The sequence below is a fragment of the Haliotis rubra genome, unplaced genomic scaffold (assembly GCF_003918875.1).
Source record: "Haliotis rubra isolate DU_JTF1 unplaced genomic scaffold, ASM391887v1 Scf160, whole genome shotgun sequence".
Lineage (NCBI taxonomy): Eukaryota > Metazoa > Mollusca > Gastropoda > Lepetellida > Haliotidae > Haliotis > Haliotis rubra.
The window spans coordinates 1,292,915-1,305,429 of NW_025765559.1; positions in this window are offsets into that span (position 1 = coordinate 1,292,915).

Here is a 12,515-nt window from a genome sequence, read left to right on the forward strand (position 1 = left end):
CAGAAAAATATCATCAACTATTGTTTGGTATTTGTCAACGTTCATTTTGAAATAATATGTGAAAATGAAAAAAGTGCCATCATCAAGCAATATAATTTTGGCAAGTAGATTTGAATATTTACAAGGCATGTCGAACTGATGTATAGTCTAATAGATAAAGCATGAATTCACCCATCACAATCTGGTTCTAGTTTAATTTCCCACTTAAGTAAAGTTATCTGATACTGCTGATGTATTAGTCTGGAGGCTTAACCCCCATGTAGGACAGAATTAAGTTTATTTTTGGGGGGCGAATAAAAATTTTTTGTCAAGATAAATATTTGCTTTTGATAGTAAGAGACTGAGTGAGTGAGTTTAGTTTTACTCCGCTTTTAGCAATATTCCAGCAATATCACGGCGGGGGACACCAGAAATGGATATTAAGAGAGCCATACCAGCATTGAATTGAAAAGGCTAAACTGCATTCAACAACACAACGATAAAACAACAGCATCACCTTTATGCTAACGTTAAAAAGATCTCAGTTTGCGTATAAAATACAATCTTTGCTGGCATTTCATAACAATAAGTCAGTTTTTGGACCTCACTGTAGTTAACTGTCGATGATAGTCCAAGATATTTGTACTGTGTTACAATGTTGACAGTTTCACCCTTGATTGCAACAGGCATAGTGTAAATTTTGTTGCTTCTAAAATCTACGATGAGATCTTTGGCACTACCTGTCTGTTATTGCCTGGTAGTGGAAGAAACGTGACATTCAAAGTGATTCCCCGCTGCAGTTTAATCTCATCCGGATAGTAGCACCACAATACCAACGCCTCTATGGAGTTTATATATTCAAACCATGTGCACTGTTCTTTTTAACGGTTGAGTGTGAAATACATTTGGTTTTGATATAGTATCTTATTAAGGATGGACAAAATGGAAAATGCATGCATTTGATTGTCGCTGCACATGTCAAAAATGCTAAACGAGACGAAATAAATGCGTTCTTGCGACACGCTACGCTACTGTCTCTAAGCACTATTATTATTAACCATTTAGACCCGTGAAGATCCGGGTTAGAATTGGTCTTCAGTAACCCATGCATGCTTGTCATAAGAGGCGAATAACGGGATCAGGTGGTCAGGCTCGCTGTCTTAGTTGACACATGTCATCGGTACCCAATTGCGTAGATCGATGCTCCTGCAGTTGATCACTGGATTGTCTGGTCCAGACTGGATTATTTACAGACCGCCGCCATATAGCTGGAATATTGCTGAGTGCGGCGTAAAACTAAACTCATGACACACTCACTATTAACCATTTATCGACCCTTCTAAACGAGGCTAAAGTCCATTTGCCAACAAATTTTAACTTGGCTGGAAAACCTGAGGAAAAGTAAAGGGATTATCATTGCTATAAAAGGTTGACGTGTACCACGGAATGGGATGATGATAACTTTTGAAACATTACTCTCATCCTCTGTTAGATATAAACGGAAAGTCTGAAAGGCATCATGTTCATCAGTCCTTGCCCGTGACTCAAGCATCGTTTAACAGCCACCAAGAAATGAGCGCCGGGGTCACTAAGTACAGTTTGGTGAACTGGTGTTTGTAAATGCCAAAGGTACTATTAAGTATGCATTATTGAAGAATTCGGAGGTCGAAACATGTACCCAGCCTTTAAAAGATTACCGCCAGTCCAATGTACCCAATCAACTTGTCAGCTCTAGTTGTGAACACTGAAGATAAGGTCCAGCAGGCAGGTCCAGCAGGCAGGTCAAACAGAAGGGATGCCCATTATGACTATTACAGAATATTTAACATCTGGTCACAGGATCAGGCTATCTATCCTATCTATTTGACTAAAATGATATAGTTACTACAGATACCAGATTAGATTGTCCTGTGGGAGAAGATAACACATATTCCCGGGCTTTAACGGCTTTCCACCTTCAGGGATAACCAGACTAAACGCCTCATGCTCGTTTCGAACAATCACTTATCCTTATTTCCGAAATACTGTAATAAAACTGAATATACGTTCGAGGATAATTTTCTACACTTAGTCAGCCAAATGTTTTCTGTATTTTACTATGAGAACCTTTCATGTAGACTGTGAGAAACTTGGATCTAAAGAAACAACCCTCAAAATTAATACAAACAGGGATCATTCCCATGGGCCACCTGATCGAGTGAGTGAGTGAGTGAGTTTAGCTTTACGCCGTACTCAGCAATATTCCAGCTGTAATGGCGGTGGTCTGTAAATAATCGAGTCTGGACCAGACAATCCAGTGATCAACAGCATGAGCATCGATCTACGCAATTGGGAACCGATGACATGTGTCAACCAAGTCAGCGAGCCTGACGACCCGATGCCGTTAGTCGCCTCTTTCAACAAGCATGGGTTGCTGAAGACCTATTTTAACCCGGATCTTCACGGGTCGCCGCCTGATCGAACAATTATCTAATCTGAAAACTATAAACACTGATGATGAGACAGTAAACTGGAAGTATGTAGTGGGATTAACTGTTCTTATTATCGTAAACTGGTATATTTTGCACACTTACATATAAGAGATTTTTAAACCCTGGCTAGCCAAATAGAAAAGGGATAAAAACATTGACTTTGCGACGACTGATCGAGTTTGAGATGGTGTCAGTTGATACTGGTGTCAGTTGATACTGGAGGCGAATGTCACATTCACCGAGGAACACTACCCTCTGCTCCACCTGTGACCGCGGGGAACCACGGCCGGCTAGAAAACGAACCATATGTTGTGTGAAATGGTTTATACCCGGACTGTCGACAACAACAAATAATCCGTCCAAATTACTTGTCGACAGTCCGGGGAAAGGGAGATGATGTTCTACGTGAGTGACTTCACCCCCAGTGTTCTCGAAATTAACAAACCAATTAAAAACAGAGAGCACAAATTATGAGGATTCGCAATCTTAATTTCTCTTTATTTGATTTACATTTTTGTTTAAAGTGAAATTCATCGGTACGTTTTCACCGCAAACATACTATACGAGTTAATCAATTAGAAATCGTCTACTGTACGTGCACTTTATCTCCATGCATGACGGCAACGTGTCCTGCCGCTCCAGTTCCTCCATTATCATCATGCAACTAGGAGCTAACATCTATTACATGTTTTTGAAATTTGGAATAAATTCCAAGGAACTCCTATTTTTAAGGGTATACAGGAAGCAGATATTGACGTATCTTACTCTAAAAATGTAAATTAGTGTCGTTCATTTGCACGAGTCCTGGTCCAGTCGGGACGAACAGACAATCAAATAAAAGTTGTACGTATATTAATGGCCTCGGTTTTCATTACTGTACGCGAAACAGTGGGGTGTGAGCGCAGATCGCACAGTGATATTGGTTGAACAGCTGGGCAGATACTATGAATTCTGCAATGAAAATATTCCATTGTTGTTTTATTGACATGTGAAGGTTGTGGTTATAAATACATGTATGTATCGTCGTGTTATTAGGTCACCGTGACATATGCGAAACTGACATACACCACTTCCCCCGTTATATGCCCACTGATTGATTTAGTCAACATAATAGAATGTTAATTTCCTGGTTAGTTTTCTGTATGCTACCTCTCTATCTCTGCTCCACTCGTCTCCATTCCGTTCACACACTCTGCTTCTCTCTTATCTTAATCTCATTATCAATCACTAGTGTACAGCACTGTGGTGAAGCGATCCATACCTCTCACATGTAAACAGACATTTCGTCCCTTCCTCCCTTGTCCCTGCTACCTGAAATACGTGTTAGGAAGGGTTGGTATTTCGCCTCAAGAAATGTTTTGTTTGTTTGTTGTGTTACGCCGCAGTCAACAATATTCCAGCTATATGATGGCGGTCTGTAAATAATCGAGTCTGGACCAGACAATCCAGTGGTCAACAAGATGAGCATCTATCTGCGATACGATGTGTTAATATAAGTTAGCAAGTCTGACCTCCCTGTCACATCAGTCGCCTCTTACGACAAGCATTAAAGACCCAAGTCAAAACATTGTTTACACAACAGTCTCGTTTCCTGTTGACTGGGTCCCGTCTTATTGCGCAACTTAGTACAATAACTAGTCCAGAATTTTGGGACCAATTCATTTAACTGGATACATAACTATTAATCAGTATTTTTTCATACATCTAAGCACTTGTATATTGCAACACTACGCTCCTTCTAATCCTTGCAAACACCTCGTGCAGCGTGCTCTGTCGTACAGCGAGCTCAAACAAACGGAAACCTGGAAATCTCAAAACGAGGCGCTCCCGCTAAAAAGTTTGACGGTCTGGTACGGACTTGATATTATATCAATCACATTGTGCGTTACAGAACCGCACTGAATAAGCACAAATAATACATAACATGTGTAACCAGTGTGCCAGATGAATTGTGAATCATTTTACGACCTCATCAAACAGGGGCAGTCTGTGACGTCTTAGATAAGGTCATGCTGCCTACACTTCGCCATACAATATAGAAATACGATGTTATTAAACTTTAAAATTAAAATTCATTTGTAAATACCATTTTCTTATGGAACAAGGAATTGGAATTCAGTGTAACCATAGTTGTTTACGATGTCTATTTTCACTTTCAAACGAGAAAATTCGGATCGCCTTTAAAGTAGGTCATTGTCTGAATAGGTTAATGAGACTCATGTTTCGGTTTGATTGTAACACAGATATTCATGAGCCTTCAGGCAAACCGCGTGTTAGCTGTAAATGCCGAAAGTTAAAGTATGAATTATTAAAGAAATCGTGGGTCAAAGACCCGTGAAGATCCGGGGTAGAATAGGTCTTCAGCAACCCATGCTTGGCACAAAAGGCGACTATGCTTGTTGTAAGAGGCGACTAACGGGATCGGGTGGTCAGGCTCACTGACTTGGTTGACACATGTCATCGGTTCCCAACTGCGCAGATCGATGCTCATGTTGTTGATCACTGGGTTGTCTGGTCCAGACACGATTATTTGCAGACCGCCGCCATATAGCTGGAATATTGCTGAGTACGGCGTAAAACTAAACTCTTTCACTCGGAGGTCAAATTGGGTAAATCTTCTCAGGGACAAAGATTTGTTAGCAACACTATAGTGGCGTGTATTTCGGCAGAGATCACATGGTCTTTGGTCTTCGGAAACGTCATATCAAGCATAATTTTATTTTTTTTAAATGGTGATCATGCAAATTAATAATTTCGGCCATCACAGCACAATTGTTAATTACTCAGGTGTCATTAAAGTGTATCTTTCACCATGTCAAGATCACAATCATATAATGTATGTTTACTGGGTGATAGGATTGGAGTGAGGACATGTAAACTAGGAGAGTAGCAATTTATGTAAAATCATGTTATGTTATAATGTGACTAATGTAGAATAATGGAGTAATAATAATATTCAGCCATCAGGTCACTTGTACTGTATAGCGGTAGTGTTGCGTTTGTCGTAGTGAAGCAAGTATAAGTAAAAGTGAGTGAGTAAGGGTCTTCGGCGTGACGAGCGAACGCTTTAACCACAAGGCTACCCCCACTACCTTATTTCTCTCTCTCTCTCTCTCTCTCTCTCTCTCTCTCACACACACACACACACACACACAAGGTAACACTGCAGCAAAGAGGCGTAGATCACACCGTATTACCTATAATATCATTTTATTTTATTTGGAATATCGCTACCGACATCACCGCACCTATAAGTAAAGGAGCGCTGTAAACCTGCCCTGTGTATTTGAAGAGTATAATTACAAAGTTGTCCATATAAAACATGTATTTACAAAGTCACCGAGTATATGGTGTGGTTTCTGTATCCAGTATACCCGTAGGTGACATACCCGTTAAAGCCGACTCCATCAGTAAAGAAAAAGCTTCAGGATTCCAAGACTTTTGAAAGCAGTCGTTACGTCAGTCAGATTCCGCACTTTCCAAAAAACGCACAATAGCTGACCAAATGTTGGGAAAGTGTGAAGATCCGGGTTAGAATTTGTATATGCTGTTAGACTTTAGGTTGTTTTGTTTGTTGTTTAACGTCAAAATCAGGAATATTCCAGCTATATGGTTGTCAACCAAGTTTCTGACCACCCGATCCCGTCGATTCTTATAACAAGCATGGGTTACTGAAGACCAATTCTAACCCGGATCTTCACGGGTAGACGTTGGGTTGATGACATAAAGATGAAGATGATGATCAGGAAAATGCTGAAGAGATGACATTACAGTGTTCATGTCGGGTATAAAAGACACAGTGTGTGGCAGTAACACTGTCATTTCACCAAGGATGTGTGTATACATGATATCATAGTACCTGTGAAGATCCGGGTTAGAATATTGGTCTTCAGTAACCCATGCTTGTCGTAAAAGGCGACTAACGGGGTCGGGTGGTCGGCTCGCTGACTTGGCTGACATATGCCATCGTATCCCAACTGCATAGATCGATGGTCATGCTGTTGATCACGCAGGGGCGTAGCTACCGTTATAAAAAAAAAGCCCGGGCTTACACATGATTGTTGATAAAAAGGCTGGGCAAGCCCTCAATACTATCTAAATATAAAGCTTTGAAACATATCTGGCTTACACGAAACAATTGGCTTGCTACGTATTGTACACACAGGATTACCGTGACAGATTGCTTTCATTGTACGTTTCACCGATATAGTCATCCGATCTGTTATAACTTTGCAGATCGTTCAGTCAATGTTTTAGTTTTCATCTGTGAAAGTTATAAAGTTATAAAGTGAAAGTTGTATATCAGATAAAAACTAAAACATTAACTGAACGATCTGCAAAATTTATCCGTGTGTCTTTTTCTCATCGAGTAGCCAATATATAGACTAAGGCTTAGTCTCTGCACGTGTATAATTTTGATAGAAACTAATAATCCCCTTTAACAAAATGGAGCCCGTGTGGGAAGGAAGATTGAGAATCTGAGTGAATCTAGACTTGCTTCATTCAAAGCTTTATCATTGCAGAAAGGGCTAGGCAGTAGTGGGGAAAATGCAGTTCAGGGACTATGAGGCAGACTATAGGCGTAGTCATGTGTTGTGTTCTATATTGTGTACGGTACGTACTGATCCTCAGCACAGCATTCTCTATTTGGTGGGACAAAGCAACGTATGTCGGTGTCTCTAAGTAATGCGCAAAAAATATCTAAAAACACGTCCAGCGTTCGCTCGTCATGGCGAAGACACGGGCTCGATTCCCCACATGGGTATAATGTTTGAAGCCCATTTCTGTTGTCCCGCGCCTTGATATTGCTGGAATATTGCTAAAGGTGGTGTAAAACCTTATCCACACTTACTCATTTCACTTAAATATAATTTCGGAAATTCGCAAGAGGTCACAAGTGCACAAATACAGATTTGTGACGGTAGCAAGGATGAAGACGTCCTCTCACAATTTGCAAAAACTGGGTGGGGAACCTGAGGTGACAAGGAATATGTGGTGGTGAACGTTTCTTATTGGACAGGTTGTATGTGATCCTCGTGCACTTTAATCACCGACGTATTGGACAGGTTGTATGAGAACGGTCGTACAGGTTGTATGTGATCCTCGTGCAGTTTTATCACCGACGTATTGGACAGGTCGTATGTGATCCTCATGCAGTTTTCATCAACTTAGAAAATTTTTATTCACCGACAGTTTTCACCGACGTATTGGACAGGTTGTATGTGATCCTCGTGCAGTTTTATCATCGACGAATATTATCCAGTGTGTTTTTGGTGGTGCGTGGTCCTGTGCGTAGAGCTCAGGTCACAAATCAGTTGAGTTAAGCAAACGGGTGAGGTGAAATTGGGATTTACGTCGTGCTTGAGAATATTTCGCTCATATGACGACATGCATGCGTGTGTATGTGTATGTGCGGCTGTTTGTACTAGCCCAGACGTAAGCTGGTTTTATAGTGCTAGCCCACTGAGATACCATGCCGCAGTGAAGCATGAATACCCAACTCAGACACATTATACTGACTTCGAGCCGACCAGTCCTTGTTGTGCCCATTAATGCCGAGCGCCAGGCAGGGACCAACAAGTACCATATTTTAACGTCTTTTGGTATGACGCGGTCGGGGATCGATTCCGCGACCTTCCGCTCTCCGGGAGGACGCTCTAACCACTACACCACGGAGGCGGTCCGTTAAGCAAACATCGAGCGCGGATCGAGAGTCTTTGGATGGATGACCGTGTTTGGCAGCCGAGAGTTTCTAGGACTACAGTCCTGCCCCACGACGAAGCACATGTGATACATGTGGTCTCACCTTAGGCAAAGTGAGTTTGTTCAAAATTACCTCTGTTCACAAAGCAGAAAATGGGTACCCGGTGAGATAAGTCACGTGACTATTAACCTTCTTGCGCCTCACAGGCACTTTGGGTTATCCGGGGTAATAATGATCAGATTCCGATTACAGCGTCCAGTGAGCAACTAGTCAGATGGATACTAGGCGCTATATAACTGAATTATTATTATTATCATTATAATGTAACGTAAAGATTAAAAAATCACCAAAGATATCCCACCCATGTCTGTAATTGTAGTATCAACTATATGCAACGTCACGCCAGTTTAACCACAGACCAGATTTGGTTGGTTCACAGGTCAGAGACAGTTTTTAAAGAATAAAAGGTTAAAATAATTTTCACCAGTGTCCTATTAATGGGACACATGTTCCCGCATAAAACATTAGTGTGTTGCTTATTATATATTCATTACAGAACACGGATGAACGCGTGGGTTGTACATATTGTGAGTGTCCAGACAAGTGGCACATGTCGAACATGACTGGAATATACCTGGATGGTGCGTACGTCACCGTGAACAACCGCCGACTACTGTCAACGAACTTGGCGTTGTCCTGCAAGAAGAATGGGAGGGGAGTGAACCCAGCTGACATTGGGAGTATGTCTCGTCGAATCTGGCACCGTCTTTAGAATAGTGGGGATTCCCGCGATATTGATGGGTTTGACTCGCAGTATACATCACGTGATGGACGTAGGGCGCTTTGGCCAATAATCTGACAAAATCCATGGTCATCTGACGTCAGAAGCAAATATATGGTCGAATGTATATTTATCTATGAATCTTCTGAACAAGATCCTAGCTAAGGTGTGTGTGGACTTATCTCAAAGTGAGAACACACCGGCTCTACACAGTGTTTGCCCTTAACCCTGAAAAGCTGCAGGGACTAGATTTTCGAAGCTCTCTTTGCGCTAAGATAGCCGTAAGTGCCATACATTAACATCAACTTACGACTATCTTAGCGCCTAAGAGAGCCTCGAACATCTAGGCCCAGGTTCTAAGACCCAGAACCATATACAGTAGGGGGTCCTGATCAGAATGTGTAGGCCCTATATTTTAATATGGAAAAAATAATCTTAGTCATTGGGGTTGAAAAAGCTATCGGCCATAAGGACCTGCAGAAAACAAAAGCTGTGGGTCCGATTGGTTTTCAGTCGGCCTGGGCCTAAGGATCAACGTTTATTTCGAACGCTGATTCTACAACAAATCGCGTGAGTTCAGCTAAAGAACACATGCTGTCCGAGATATAGTGTCCTGTCACATAACGTTTGGTCGCGTCCAGTTCTAGATATTAGAAAACATAGAGGGTCAGCAGCTCTCCTTGTAAACATATCACCCTCAACGCCAACTTGTCTCCTTCGTTTCCCACCCTGTCCGCCTGCAGGGGCGTAGCTGCCATTATCAAAAACACCCTGGCTTACACATGATTTTTACTGTGAAAGTTAAACAAGCCCTCAATACTATCTAAATATAATGCTTTGCAACCTATCGGGCTTACACGAAAAAATATGACTTGCTACGCCCCTGAGCCCCGTTTCACAAAGCTATCGTAGCACTACGACTGTAGTAAGTCTATGTTACAGTATAAGAGGTACGACAGTCGTAGCGCTACAATAGCTTTGTGAAACGGGGCCCAGGTCTGTCTGCATCTATCCCCATCCATTGATAGATCCATCCATCTATTTCAGTGCACTGCCACACTTTTTTCCTCTCTACTCTGCTACCCACCCAACCTGCAGCAGGCACCAGATTAGTCTGTCTCCCAGTCCATGAACCACATTATTTTCCCTACTGTCAAGCCCTCTCTGCAGTGCTAAAGCCCTAAATAAAGCAAGTCTAGATTTCCTCAGGTTCTGAATCTCTGGTCTCCCCGGGGCTCCTTTTCAATTTAAATTGGCTTGTTTGTTACTATCAAAATTATATATATTCAGAACCTAAGCATTAGTCTAGCACCAGATGTAAATTGCTGACACGCTCAGTGACGATATGCAAGTCATCGCTGTCGAGAACTATGGGAGTGTTTTATCGTGTAACACAATACATTCATTCACTGAAACCGTCTCATCCTCCAGTCGCGTCCCACGAGTGTAACAATATATAAGTGTCGGTATCGTATACCTGTGTAGGTCATTCACGGTGTTTCAAGTGAGACCATACCAGAGGTACTTCTCATGACCCTAGAGGTGGGACGTCTCCTTGGGTACCATAGCTCACCTGGGTCGCCTGTGTGTGTGCGATACAGCATGTGCTGAACAGATGAACTAAATGTCGTGCCACTGTGATATCATGAGTGAGTGAGTTTAGATTTACGCTGCACTCAGCAATATTCTAGCTATATGGCGGCGGTCTGTAAACAATCGAGTCTGGACCAGACAATCCAGTGATCAACAGCATGAGCATCGATCTGCGCAATTGGGAACCGATGACATGTGTCAACCAAGTCAGCGAGCCTGACCACCCGATGCCGTTAGTCGCCTTTTACGACAAGCATGGGTTACTGAAGATCAATATTCTAACCCGGATCTTCACAGGTACTATGATATCATGTATACACACATCCTTGGTGAAATGACAGTGTTACTGCCACACACTGTGTCTTTTATACCCGACATGAACACTGTAATGTCATCTCTTCAGCATTTTCCTGATCATCATCTTCATCTTTATGTCATCAACCCAACGTCTACCCGTGAAGATCCGGGTTAGAATTGGTCTTCAGTAACCCATGCTTGTTATAAGAATCGACGGAATCGAGTGGTCAGAAACTTGGTTGACAACCATATAGCTGGAATATTCCTGATATTGGCGTTAAACAACAAACAAAACAACCTAAAGTCTAACAGCATATACAAATTCTTTTTGTCCACAGTGATAGATGTGGTCCACATCTATAAACTGTGACCTCGTTGACAAGTACAGCACTGCGTAACTGGACATAGAAATCGGCATTTCATCTCACAGGGCAGATGTTTTTTAGTCTCAGTTTCGAGAATTAATTAGCAAAAACCGGACACAAAGTCACAATCTTAGACTAACGCCTAGTCTCTGAATATATATAACTCTCATAGTAACAAACAAACCCATTTATATTGAAAAGGAGCCCCAGTGAGATGAGAGATTCAGACCTGAGGAAATCTAGACTTGCCTCATTTAGGGCTTTAGCATTGCAGGGCTAGGCATAGACTAACAACTAGTCTCTGAAATGAACATATTTTAGTGAAAAAAGTTCATAGTAAAAAAATATAAAACATAATGAAAAGGAGCCCTGAGACTGAGGAAATCTAGACTTGCCACATTTTCTAGACTTGTGTGGGCTTTCTTGGATATATTTGCTTCAGGGTCTGTACGAGAGACTAGGCTAGGCAGTAGGGAAAATAATGTGGTTCAGGGACTGTGAGACAGACTATTACAATCTATGTATATATGCCCGTGGACCGCGTCGACTTGTGTGTGAACACAGACCCGAACTGTCAACAGCGATACACTAGTCTAAGGTTGATCTGAAGTGAAACAGGTTGGAGTCATGGCTTGGCAAAGTTTCAACCAGCATACGTCAGCAAGGCTATATTAGGTGTTTTAATATTGTTCTGTAGTCAACAAGCAATCAGTGACGATGGAATTCGTAACACTATTGGCGGAAAATAATATTTCAAGGACTTAATATTGCTGAATACTGTGTTAAATATAACGAAATACATGTTTGTTAGTTTAAATGCTAATCCGTGTTATGGGGTTAAAATTTGTTTAAAAGAGATATCAACAGCCTTGGCTCTCCATTTGAGATGAGAGGCTATCCGAACTCACATTGCCAACTCCGATGTCGTTGCTTTTCAGACGATTCGTCTATATAAGTATACTAGTATATTGTGTATGTATATATTTTCCCGAATTCACGTGTCTGTATTCACGTCTGCCTTAATCACTTTATGAATCAACGTCTCTTTAAGTGATGGGGCGGCGGAGAGGCCTAATGGTTAAAGTGTTCGCTCGTCAGACCGAAGACCCGGGTTCGATTCCTCATATGGGTATAATGTGTGAAGCCCATTTCTGGTGTTCCCCGCCGTGATATTGCTGGAATATTGCTAAAAGGGGCGTAAAACTAAACTCACTCACTCACTCTTTATGTGATGCGTGTTGGCACCATTACCCTAAATTAAGCTCTGTGGCCATTCATATTATGTCGGGGCCTATCCGTATGCATTATATGTAAATGATATTGAA